Here is a 14340-nt window from a genome sequence, read left to right as displayed (position 1 = left end):
GATGTGCCTGGCGTGGTTGTGCTGGGGGTTGGTTGCCCTCTGTGTCGGATTCCTCAATGGGGATACCTCTCCTTGTTGCTATGTTGAGCAACATTGCACATGCCGCAATAATCCTGCAGCAGGTTTCCGGTTGGTACAGCATTGCTCCTCCAGTTTTATGCAGGATGCGGAAGCGACTCTTGAGCAATCCAAATGTCTGTTCTATTACTTTACGAGTCCTGATGTGGGCTGCATTGTACCTCTGTTGTTGTGGGCTGGCTGGGTTCAGGTATGGAGTCAAGATGTAATGCCTCACCGCGTATGCACTGTCACCTACAGAGTTACAGACAATATGTTAGTGTCAGGTATGCATTGCCATAACCTAAGTCAGTGATGAGTATAGTATTCAACTTACCTAGCAGGTGTCCATTGCCAAAATCTCCCCTGAGCAGACGTGTGTGCAAGCCACTATGGCGGAAGATGTATGAATCGTGAGTGGTTCCAGGGTATTATGCAACGAGGTCGGTGATGATGTTCTCAGCATTGCACACTGCTTGGACATTGATTAAGTGATATGCTTTCCAGTTGCGAAATATATACTCATTTATGGCAGGGGGACATATGGCTACGTGGGTGCAATCAATGCATCCAATCATGTGTGGGAACTGTGCTACTTGGTAAAATTCCTGTTTTGTTTGGCTCAATTCCTGTGGGGTTGTGGGGAAGGTGATGTGGTTGTTGATCACAGTCATCTTAGCGGCCAGGAAGGATTTGAAGAACCGCGAGAGGGAGCTCTGTGATACCCCTCCTGCTTCTGCCACTATATCCTGGATGCTACCTGACACAAGCAGGTGCAGGCTACATAGCACCTGGACATGAGTAGGGATTGCCTGGGTCCTATGTGTTTGGCGCTGCAATAGTGGGTCCAATTCATCTATTAAGTCTAGTATCATTGCTGCAGTCATCCTGTACTTGTCATACATTTGCTCACAAGTTAGTCCCAACAATGTGATGCGCAGCCGGAAGATTCTCTCCTGGATTCTCCTTCTGGCCTGGCCAGCTGAAAGTATCCTCCTCCTCCTCGCAAAAATGTAGAGTCCTGCCATTGTGGAAGGCCACTATGGCCTCATGGGTCTGTTTACATACACCTCTGATGTAAGGCAGGTGAGTGGGAATTTTTTTTTTTTACCACCTGATTGTCTTTCCCTTTAAACTGCTATTGCTAAATTGCGATTTTAGATATAATCGCAATTAGCGATTTTTCATGCATAGGATTAGCGATTTTATTGCAAAATCGCTATTTTGATATAGCGATTTCGCAATATGTTTCGCAGAATCATTGGATTCTCGCTACTTGCTATTCGCCCTTGTTTCTGCGATTTTTTTGCAAATTCGCATTTTTGCATTTGCGAATTCGCTTTTTCCTACGTTTTCACATCATGAATGCCATTTCTTTCTTTTGCGGTCACAGTTGGTAATTCGCACCAGTTGCGATCTCAATTTTGGTTGATGCATCTGGCCCATTGTTTTGGGTCAAGGGCAACAAGTTTTCATGTGTGTTTTGTCCTTGGGACAATGAGCCCCAACCCCCTGCTGTACAAACCCTTTTGCTGCCAGTTTGCAGTACCACATTATGGACCAGGGAAGGGCACTGCCTGCAGTTAAGGTAATATGTTGTCCATATGTTCATACTGTTCAAACTTGTATTTATGGTTCCTTAATTGAAAGCCTTTATTTTTAGGATGAATGCTCTAAGTAAATGTTTTAAGCTCTGACTGCACTTCTGACAGTGGTTACAGTATAAAAAAATGTGTACACATGTTTGCAAAGTTTAGCAATATTAGGCCATGTATAATGCTCCCAGAACGTTCTCTGATTTGATGCAAATATTTGCAGAAGCTTGAAAGCAAGGTGGAGGATTCTTTGCTTCCAAAACAAAATGTTCATAAAAAAACGAAAGCAAGAAATAAAACATTGTGCAAAACTACTGCAAAATTTCAGGTACCATTTCTTTGCCGCATCATTTAATAACATGTGTTGATGCATCCTAGTATTTCCCAGAAATATTCACAATGGAAAATCAGTGTAACCAGTTTCAATAAGATTATGGGATACAAAAATAAACAAGCCTTGGCAAGGCCAGTAGGGTCTGAAATTGGTGTTCAACTTTTTCGTTTTGTCAATGTGTGAATTGTTTTGGCATGGTTTTGGAAAACCTTATTGGTGTGGGAGCTGCCGGGTCCTCACCATTATAACAAACATTGGCAAAAGAAAAAAATGTTTTTTTGTCTCATAAAGCACACACTGACACAGTAGTTACTGGCACTGAACAAAACTACTATGTGTGCCAATATGCTCCTCATGAAGCCAGCCGATGGAGAGAGAGTCAGAATTTTAATAAACGTAAATGGTCAAGGTCATGGTCCACGACAGACCTGATTTGAGGCCCAATTATTAAAGTTTCAAAAGTGCACCCATGGTACATATCCTTGCATACGGCTTTCGTGAATTCTCAAGAATTTGCAGGAGTAGGACAAGAAATAGTAAATACATTTCCGGCATTTCTGAGTAAGGGAAAAGATTAGAGAATAGTTGTTGAACACCCTTAAAACATGCAAGTTCGTTGGTTTGCACAGACTCAAAGGGGCATTATAATCCTAAAACTACTGTTTACTGCTACCTTCAGCCCCAGTATGTTGCTCCGCGGAAACATGGTAACATTAACCCCTTCAGTGCTCATGACGAGCCCAGGCTCGTCATGCAGCGCGGTGCTCGTGTGCTCATGACGAGCCTGGGCTCGTCATGAGCTGTGGAACGCTCACACGCGGGGCTAATTTCCCCGCTGTGCTGAGCGTTCCATTGCGCGGGCGGGTTCATGATGAGCCCAGGCTCGTCATGAGCACACGAGCACCGTGCTGCATGACGAGCCTGGGCTCGTCATGAGCACAGCGGCGCCGTGCGCGGCCCCCCTCCCCCCGCACCGTGGGGAATTTAGCCCCGCAGTGAAGGGGTTAAGGGATTGCAAGTATTCAAACACTCCTATGGTATGAGTCCTAACATAATCAGAGAGGCTATATCAGAGCTCTAATATAATGAGATTGCAGCCAAAATTAGTCGCTGCACTACATGGCACCAAAGGGACAAGTGGATTTTGCTACAGGACAAGTAGATTTATGAAGTAACCTGTCCCATGGATAAGTAGATATTTTATAACATTCCACAGCCCCGTCAAATATCATGAACAGTGCTTATTTAGGTATTTAATGTTTGATGTGTTTTATTGTTTAATGTTTAATACAGGTTCTTTTATATCTAATGCATTTATTCTTCTAGCCTGGATGACGGGGGAGAGAGTGATGGTAGAAAAAGGGAGGGGGCGGCATTTTTCAATTCTCGCCTAGGGCGGCACAACACCTAGAAACGGCCCTGTTGGGCATTCCTTATACTGCAGACTTTCAGATTCTCTTCTGGGGTGCCATCCCACCACCTGAGCATGACTGGTAGGCATAGCAATCCTACAAAATAGTGATAGCAACCCCTTTATCTGATGCCCTCTGAAAGTACTTTTTTAAACTCTCAGGGATCATCAGTTTACTCTGCAAGTCTATCTCCCACCAAAAGGATGCCAGGATTTGTTTGTTCGTCACCTGCTGGTAACTACCATCCACAGTGCTCTGCTAGCCATTACAGCAGAATACTCATGAATGGTTACCTTCTTAGGGTTTTAAAAAAAGGTCTATGTCAAAGAATCTTTGCTCCTTGAGTACCGATCTTCTGCTTTTTCTGAAGCAGTATGACAGTCCGTCCCTTCTGTGCAGTTTGAAGCACTGAGTGGTTCTCATTTTCATTCTACTGGGAACCTGCTTCATGCCTCTTGTGTCCAACCGTCTATATCTTTTTAGTCACTGTGGTACTGCTCCAGAGACCAGCATGTCTTTTAAGTTCCTGGGGTCAGTAAGCTGGGAGTCCATCTGATGCTGGTGAAAATCTTCAAAATTGTTATTTAAAATGTGCTCCTTATGAGTAAACTGGAATGCCCATCATATTTATTTACTGTGCTGCCTATCACCAGGCCCCTAATAATTTAATCAGGCATCAATACATCTAATTCTTGCCTTCTCTCTGCCTTTTCAAGGTTGAGGACTGCATCTCTGCCTGGAATAGGAACTTTCACAACAAAGTGTACCCTGATTCTTCTTATCTACTTCATGCTCCTCTAATGCAAGTTCAAAATACATAAAACATGGTTCTATATTGACACCAACTTAGCTAGATGGATCTTTTAGCTAGTGAAGTTATGAGTGACCCACTCCAGGTGACCCACTATTTACTATTTCCTTGCCACCATTATCACTTGGCTGTGATGACGACCTAGCACTCCAGAACATATTTCTCTGGTTCTTCTCATGAACCTTCATGACCAAGTTCTTTTCCACCAGAGCAGTGATATGGCACTTTTACAAGACACAACTTTTCATGAGTTCTGGGGTAGATATGGCTTCTTGATTGTAAGAATTAGAGGCTTCTACTTCAGTTTTACCCTTTATATTTTACCAAAATAGACTTTAGTATCCGATCCTCCGGATATCATAGCTGAGAAATCAAGGCATACTCAGGGAGGTGATGCTGGGGTTAGAAACTCAGAGCTCAAGAAAGCATCCCAAAAAACTTAAAAATATGGGGCAGCCCTTCCTTTAACTTAGAAAATAATACTTTATGTCGACACATAACGAAATACTGGTCATAATCATCAGCAAACACATCAACTGGTACAGGGGTATATGAACTGTGATTTGGATGCAGTAGGTGGCCCCACTAGGCAGATATTCAATAATTGCACAATGCCAGTTAAATGTTTGACTGCCTGGAGAAATTAGTAGGTAATGTTTGTCGGATGCTATTCCAGGTCCTGCTGTCTTTTTTCCAGACTGAGGTTAGTTCAGTTCCAGTGGGATACTTCCTCCCCTAGATAAACTGACCCTTATGCTGAACCTTTATGTCCTTAGATGGACCTGCAAGAACCAATGGGAGGTGGGTAAGTGCTTCTCCAGGTGTTGGGTAAATGCTGTTCTTGGTGGTGTGCACCCTTAGACAGCCTACTGACGGCAATCATGTTGTTTCTGCCCCTACCTTGCTACATTTGGCGAGCATGCCCAAATTACAAAAGCATGGGCTGCATCATCCCTAGTCTAGAAGAGACCTGTGCTCAGGTCCCACAGCTCACAGTCAGATGAATTTTCAAGGGGGGATTTTTCTTAAGTCCAACTACAACCGCACTGCCCAAATGAATGGAAGATGACATCCTGGGTCACCGCAGTGACAAGGAAGTGTAGATCAGTTGCCCCATTGAATATGGGGAGTGATCACAACCTGGTACCACATCTTTCCCGGTGTTTAAACTCTTCTGCTGAGACTGACAAATGTGAACATCTCTCCACAGTCAGAGGTGTTAAATCTTCTTTAGTAGGAACCTGGGAGGTACTTTCACATTTTCTATGGGTATCCCGTAGTCATAGGCTCTCGACCAAGCTGTGGGAGTACCAAGGTCCCACAGGGAAACTTCAGTTTGTTCTGCCTCGGTTCCTGGTAATCCCCCTCTTAAGGCTGTATCTTCTTTATGCATGGGCACCAGACGGCCCCTTATAAGCCGCTGGTCAGCTCCTTCCACGACTGGCTGGTGTCAAACTTTGGAAAGACAGTTGGTGGTCAAAAGGCCAAAATTGAAGCACAAAAGAGCTGGTTAAAGAAAATTCTTGACACACTAGCTGGAAGTTTCTGCACCATACTTACACTAAGCTTGTGGAGACAGTTTGTGTATACCACAGTGTCAGCAGGATGGTGGGGTTAGCAATCTCTTGTTAAGGGAGACCCAAAGCAAAGGCACAGAAGATGGAAAGCATTCTCCAGTTAACAACCACTCATCAATGTTTAATTTGAGGGGGTGGTTGCCAGTGGGGACCACAGACACTCATTTTTGGGGACAGGGCGGCCCACCAGCACTCACTTGTCCTTATCTGGCATTCCACATGAGCAAGAGAGGGAAAAATACACATACAGCAAAGAATAAGGAAGAGGGTGACAGCAGGAGACTGCAAGAGTGAGATAAAGAACAGTGAGTGTCAGACAGTGGATTAAAGTGGCCAGAGATGCATTCAGGACAACACTTACACAACCTTAGTATTCAGCATGGAGACATTTAATAGCTCCTGCCACTGTCTTTTGAGCGGTACAGAAGGGGGTGGTGATAGACGGAGCATCTGAATCAATCAAACACTCACACCCAGTCAAAAGATCTGGGTTTAATCCATCACCGTTCTTTAGCCCACTCTGCCACCCCAGTTCAGACATGGCTATATGCAAATCAGTCTGACCCTGTGCCTCATGGGAAAATTCCAGCCCGAACCGCCAAGCCATGTCTTCCCTGGACCGGAAACAAGCTTCCGAGGACTGGTTTCTGGCCTTCCAGCCGTCTTCAGCCCGGCTTGCTTGAATCCAGGGGCAAAGTGAGCAAGGGACTCATGTCTGAGCATACCTTGCCACACTTATGGCGGCCAAAAGCGGTACAAAAGGGGGTGGTGATGAACGAAGCATCTGAATCAATCAAACACTCACACCCAGTCAAAAGATCTGGGTTTAATCCATCACCGTTCTTTAGCCCACTCTGCCACCCCAGTTCAGACATGGCTATATGCAAATCAGTCTGACCCTGTGCCTCATGGGAACAGTCCAGCCCGAACTGCCAAGCCATGTCTACCCTGGACCGGAAACAAGCTTCCGAGGACCGGTTTCTGGCATTCCAGCCGTCTTCAGCCCGGCTTGCTTGAATCCAGTGGCAAAGTGAGCAAGGGACTCACGTCTGAGCATACCCTGCCACACTTATGGCAGCCAAAGCGGTACAAAATGGGGTGGTGATGGACGGAGCATCTGAATCAATCAAACACTCACACCCAGTCAAAAGATCTGGGTTTAATCCATCACCGTTCGTTAGCCCACTCTGCCACCCCAGTGTTCCGATGCCAACCAGCCAAACACCGCAGGAGTGAAGAACGTCCCTATCCCTACCCTTGCCGTGACCCCCAGCACCCACAGATATATTCCGGGTGGTGGAGAACACGACACCAGGAGAAGGTGGGTAAACAAAACAAGGGAACCCATGGTCTTGGGGAACATAGCTCGTCTCCTCTAGTTTCCTGGTAGCAGACCGCTTGACCCAGTCGAGACCACTATAAAAGAAGAAGGGGGACAAGATTAGACACACCCCAGTAACAAAACCAGTGCCAAGAACACACCCTAACCACCGACCTCCCTGCTTACCCCAGTAAACACACAGGAGTAGCTTGATACGAGTCCGGAAAACAATCCACAGCTTTCGTATTGGTTCTTTCTTGTGTAATCCCGGACCAACCACGCCCCCTCGGGAAACACCTAGAATGACAAAGTGGGTGGGAATAGCAAAAATTCACAAAGAGAAGGACTAGGTAGGGATAGGGGAAAAAAGGTGTCTAAGGATATAAAAGACACCCCAAAAACCCCTTTCTTTAAAAATATACTCGAAGGTAGCACAAAAAACGGCAGTTATTCAGCTCCTTCGTGAAACCATCCAAAGGATACACAACAAGATGGTTTGCGTACAAAATAAAAAAATAAACGGGACGCCAGAACACAACTGTTCCCATGAGGCACAGGGTCAGACTGATGTTCCGTCCATTACCACCCCCTTTTGTACCGATGTCTTTTGAGCAGCACTTTGTGAACCAGCACCCATCAAATTGCAAATTAAGAATTGCCCCTCATCCTGTTGTGGGTAACAATTCAAAGGAACAATGTAGAAGAAAAGAAATGTCCTAACATTTCAAAAGGACCCTCGAGTTCCTCTCCTCCAAAACCTAGAATCTAGTCCCAAGCGAAGGACCTCATTTGGAGCTCTCTCCAGCTGTCACATTTTTACCATTTTGAGTAAGGGAATCAAAATGTACTTCTGGATTACCACAGTCACATGTAGCACACTTACTCGATGCACTAACTGCTGTACGTGTGTATTATACATAGAGCATGTATCCAGATAGGAAGCAACAGAGTACTGTACAAAAAATAGGTTGTTGGGAGACAATTGATAGGATCGGATACATCAGGTCGAAATTACAGAAATGTATTGCACACATTAAATTTGAAATTTGTGTTTTCAGACACAGAAAGATTAAGTGATTTACCCAGAATAACATGATGTTGAGACAAGCACCAAGGCTGAAATTCAAACCTCAGTCCCTATCTTTCAAAGTCATCAGCACTAGCCACCAGGCAGCATCTCCTCTACCTTGTCTCACTCAAATTGAGTAACAGTCACACATCAATTTAAAACAAGGCAGAGGCCAGAAGATATCCTCTACCTGGCAAGCAATAGGTAAAAATGCCTGCTACTACTTATCACACAGATCAGTTAATATTCTCATCAAAGCAATTGTTCTAAGTAGGAACTTATTCCTATAGTCTTGCAAATATATCCTTTTCATTCTAACACTGAAAATACACATCGAGTCGGCCTTTGTCTCAATTATTTTTAAGTCCAAGGACCAAATCCTAAATCTTTCGCATTACACCAGTGCGAAAACAGGCATTTTAGTTCACCGAAAAGTGCATACCTTGACACGATTCTGAATCATTGTTCCCACAGTCTAAATAGAACAATTCCCTTGTGCAACTTTGAGCCCTGAATATCAATTTACAACCAAAAGCAGCATCCGCACATCCTGGTTTAACAAAACCATCCTTGGAGGCCCTTGGATAGGACGTCAGGCCGCTCTCCTTCTGCAAGTTACTGCAGCTGAGATGCGAAAGCTCTGCAGTCCTTGACTCATAAATTAATAGGTATCTTTCTAATGAGCACCGCTCCCAGAGGCACTCTCCGGCAGTAGCCTTCGCGCTCGGCTGGCTTCGAACACAGTTCACTAAAACAATTAAATTGCTGTATATTTACATTAAATTAATTGGAATAAAATCAACTAGTCGGGTAATGATTTATGTTATATGCACTCAAGAAGTAGTTCGGGTGAAGGGACTTATTTGAACTCTTCCCATCGGAATACCCACAGGGTGATGTCATCAATTTACTCCCGTTCTTACTGCAGATTAAGAGAATTCAGAAAAAAAGCACTGTAGGCTCATTTAGAACCGCTGGCTGATAGCAGTTTTTCTGTAAATTATGTCAATTAGTATACGTAATTACGAATGAGGCGATGGAAGAATGGGGCATATTACCAACAACTAGCGATAATTTTTGTCTCTAACTTGTTTAGAGACAAAAATTATCGCCGCACATCGGCGATTTTTATCGCAGATAAACCTTGCTATTAACAAGGTTTATCGCAAATGCGATAAAAAACGGCCGAAATGCATGAATATCGCTGAAAAGTCAGCGATATTGATGCATTATCGAGCAAATGCTCTTAGCCATGTTATCCACCTCCCATTGGATAACATGGCTAAGAACTGCTCAGGGCAGGTGTTAGCTTTTGGAGATATTCCCGCTTAGGCGCGAATATCTCCAAAAGTTGGTAATAGGAGATAGCGATGTTAGCGACTGTTTTCAGTCTCTAACATCTTGGCACGCCCACTTTGCATCTCATTAGTGATAAATATCACTGACATGCAAAGTGGGGCCCAAGATGGTCGCTATCTCCTACTAGCTGTCGCTAACTGGTGTTAGCGACAGCTTGGTAATAGGGAGATAATTTTATCTCCGCTTTCTTGGCTTTTAAAGCCAAAAAGCGGAGATAAACCCCCTTGATAATATGCCCCAATGTTTTTTTATGTATTAAGTGACATCAGTTAAAGTACAATATAAACAGTAGTTATATAATAATCGAAAATACTGCCTAACGTGATTAATGACTGGCAAATGTTAGCAGATGCTCTGGACTGTACAAAATAACTGCTTAAAATGCATCACTATTTCATCAACTTCCTGCACAGTTCATAGGGAGGGAGGCAGAAGAGTGAGCTAGCCTCGGGACGGCTGCAAAACACAAGACGCCTTCATTATTGAAAGGACATGACTAGATCATGCATTTGAGATCCACCGTTCTCAAGCCCTTTTTGTTATACAAAGGCTCACTCAAAATTGTATGCGCATACTTTTGCTTATTTTGTTCCTGGAGTTGGTTATTTCAAAATGAAAAAAATATCTTCTGAAAATGCTTTGAGCACAAAAGTGTCCAGTATCGATTTCATTGTACTCAAAGACCTGTCACTTTCCTCACAATCTCCTTTTTAGATTTGGCTACAAGCAGCTTTAACTGCCTTTTGTTTAAGCATATTGGGGCATATTACCAACAACTATCGATAATTTTTGTCTCTAACTTGTTTAGAGACAAAAATTATCGCCGCACATCGGCGATTTTTATCGCAGATAAACCTTGCTATTAGCAAGGTTTATCGCAAATCCGATAAAAAACGGCCGCAATGCATGAATATCGCTGAAAAGTCAGCGATATTTATGCATTATCGAGTAAATGCTCTTAGCCATGTTATCCACCTCCCATTGGATAACATGGCTAAGAACTGCTCAGGGCAGGTGTTAGCTTTTGGAGATATTCGAGCTTAGCGCGAATATCTCCAAAAGTTGGTAATAGGAGATAGCGATGTTAGGGACTGTTTCCAGTCGCTAACATCTTGGCACGCCCACTTTGCATATCATTAGTGATAAATATCACTGACATGCAAAGCGGGGCCCAAGATGGTCGCTATCTCCTATTAGCTGTCACTAACTGGTGTTAGCGACAGCTTGGTAATAGGGAGATAATTTTATCTCCGCTTTCTTGGCTTTTAAAGCCAAAAAAGCGGAGATAAACCCCCTTGATAATATGCCCCATTGTTTCCAACATACATCGAGTGGGCTTTAAGCAATTCCCTTGCTCATGATGGGATTCCTTTGTTGTCTATTTCACTTCCCCGCTCTTGATGTTATTCTTTTCCTTCTTATTCTTGTATTATTTTTGCACAGGGGCATTTTGGTCTAACACTATTCTGATTGGATGAGCTGTATCTTTCCACTGCTTAGGTTAGCAGACTCTTTATTATTTTTCTTTCAATACTCCCCCGTGTGTTGCTTTACACCTCATGTTCTCCCTAAGTTCTTATGTTGCTTCCTATGTATCTTCCTATTTCTTCAGCTTTTATTTATTATTTTTTTTAAATACTACCCCAGCACATATCTCCTCCATTCCACCTTTGCTCTAACCGCTCAGTGTCATTTATTTTTCCTTCCTTCTAACTTGCCTGCCCTGATGTTGCTTCCATATCCCTCCCCTTTGCATCATTTCTTAAAATCACTATTATTATTTTTGGAGGACCAGGAAGTCGCTGTTGTTTGCTGGGAAAAATCTTTCATAAAATGCGCTTTCAAGCATATCTTTTTGTATTCCTTTTTATTTTACTACTCCATTAAGGTATCTGCCTTTTGGAACAGTACATTTTAAAAAATGGTGTAGAAGGCATATAGGAGCTCGCAAACGGTCTCAATCCTGGAAGGTCAACTTAACAAGGAGGAGGAAGACAGCTATCGGGTTATTGCTGGTCGACTTCAATACCTGTTTTCAGCCCCTGAATTTGGATGATGGCAAGCTTACTGAGGCTGAGGATGCATCATGTGGTATTCCACAACTGGACTTAAAGCCCATTAGGAGATGGTCCATGGCCGCCCTGCAATTAAAGGGTTTGTGCATGGAGAAGAGCATGAGGGCGGTTAATGGTAGGACACAGTCCGATGAGCAGGGTGAATTAACGTTTAACAAAGGCAGATTTGGTAGCCGTATTGACTACATTATTGTTAATGTGGAGATGTGGCCGGTTATTTCAGATATTGTGGTAGTGAGTATGCCGGAAAGTGACCATAACCCCTTGATCTTGTCAATCAAAGATAGTAGCTTTAGTGGTCTCCCCCTAAGTGAAGAAGCAACAGTCCAGGAGAGGGTGATTATCTCGAATGACCAAAGAAGGGTCAGGTGGCCTAAGATAGTCACTAATGAAAGGATTCAATGGGATATTCGGAATATGGTCTTAGACTCCATGTCAAAACTCAATGGCTGTGTAACACAAGAGGATATTAATGATAAAATGTTGGGAATCCATAATGGCCTTTTTGGGGGCCTCAAAAAGTACTTCATCAAGGGCCTCCTAAGTAACAAAGACAAAGTGTTGAGGCCCAGTTCATGGTTTAATAACAATTGTAGGCTGACCCAAAAAGCCCTTGTGGCAGCCATTAAATATAGATCTCTTGACACTATTAAAAGCTGTAGGGCAAGTTATAAAGCAGCGCAGTTTGATGCTAAGAAAGTGTGGGATGAAAATCGCTGGAGGGAGTTTCTTCAGGCATGTGATGGTTGCAATATGACCCAATTTTGGCACCTACTTAAGTGGGGGAAATGCCCGCAACTACAGAAACCTGTAAACCATGTTGAGCCCCAGCAATGGGTAAGCTATTTTGAAAACCAATTTTAGATCCTGGATAGGAACGCCAAGGTTATTTTACCCCCCAGCAGTGATGCTCCGCTGGTATTTGTACATAGTGAGGTCGAGTCCGTGTTGAAATTGATTCCAAGTGGCAAAGCCCCTGGGCCCGATAGCATTCCTGCAGACCTATTTAAGCATGAGCCTGCTTTATGGGTCCCATACATCACTGTATTAGTCAACGCCCTAGCTTGTGGCGCATCGGTTCCAGACTCTTGGTTCGGAGCGGAGATCCTACCGATCTACAAGAAAGGCGATCGCTCTGCTCCGGCCAATTATCAGCCGATTAGCCAAATAGGCACGCTGCAGAAAATAATCGCATGACTAGTACTTGGAAGAATACAGTGTTGGATGACTGAAGCAGACATTTTAACTCCGCTTCAGGCTGGTTTTCAGACACATATAGGGACCCTGGATCAGGCCTTTTGATTTGTGCTTTTGTATTGGAAAGAGGTATTTTTAGGGGAAGGCATGCTTTTTGCGGCCTTTGTGGATATTAGATCTGCTTTCGATCTTGTGCCAAGGGCTAAATTATGGGAGGTACTCTTGGGGCAGGGGATGCCTAAGGAGCTGGTAGCAATTTTAGTTAAACTTCGTGAGCGTACCTATGCTCAGGTCCTCTGGGTTAAACCTGGGGAGTTAACCAATAGGTTTGAAGTGTGTAAAGGAGTCAGACAGGGGTGCGTGTTGGCACCCAACCATTTTTCTTTATTTATTAATGGGGTGGTTCAATAATTTGCCAACCACCCGACTGACACACCTATGCTTGTTGGCATGAAAGTCCCACTGCTCATGTTCGCGGACGACACCCTTCTTATATCGAAGACGAGACAGGGATTACAACTAGCACTGTCTCATTTTGAAGTGTTCTGCCGCGAACATGAGCTGGAGGTTAACGTGGGAAAAAATAAGTTTATGGTACTCCATAGGTCTAGGTCGGTTAGTGCAAGGGTTTACATGGCTGGTGACCTTCTAGAGCAGACACCAGTTTTTACGTATTTGGGAGTCACTTATAGTGATAAACTGAGTTGGAAGCCACAAATTGATATGCTAGCTTTAAAACACACTCAATTAGGAGGTGCATTGTTAAAAGAGCATAGGCAATCTCTTACTAAACCAATAGCCCCACTTATTAAAATCTATGGCTCTAAGATTCTGACCGCAATCCTGTATGGTGCCGAACTCTGGGGTTTTAGTAACCTGTCCCCTATCACGGTTGCAAAGAATACATATTTGAGGTCGGCTGTGGGATTACTCCAATCCTCGCCGTGTATTCCCCCACTTGTGGATTTTGGTTGTCAGGCAGTGGAGGATGTGGCACGGTATAGACCCTTGACGTTCTCGAGACGCCTATGGACCACTCCTGAACTCTCTTTGTATGCCAAAGCTTTGCAGGAAGTTTAGGGGCTGGGTGGTTCTTATAAGATCTCATGGCTGGCTGAAATTAAATTATTACTGACAAGTATGGGGATGAGGGAGCTTTGGGCTAATCCAGATACAGCTGTGTTCCCCTCTAAAAAGACTTTTAGTTCATTGTATTGGGAAATGATTAAAACTAGGAGGTACTCGTCCCAGCTAGGCAGTTCTTTGACAGCAACCTTCCTTGACATTAAGGACGATCCCCGCCTAGAAGAGTATTGGGACCTTATTACAAAGCCGTTAGACCGCAAATTGTATCATCAGTTCAGAATAGGCTCATTACCTCTACGATGGCTATCCAGTAGATGGAGTTCTGATGGTAGTGACAAATGTGTATTCTGTTCTGATCACATCGAATCTATCGATCATTTCTATTTGTTTGCCACGCTTACTATCAACCTAGGCGCGTATGGTTAAAACCTGTGTGTAGGCTTATGG

Source organism: Lissotriton vulgaris, chromosome 3_1 (genome assembly GCF_964263255.1).
Source record: "Lissotriton vulgaris chromosome 3_1, aLisVul1.2, whole genome shotgun sequence".
Classification (NCBI taxonomy): domain Eukaryota; kingdom Metazoa; phylum Chordata; class Amphibia; order Caudata; family Salamandridae; genus Lissotriton; species Lissotriton vulgaris.
Note: the sequence above shows the minus strand (reverse complement) of the source record.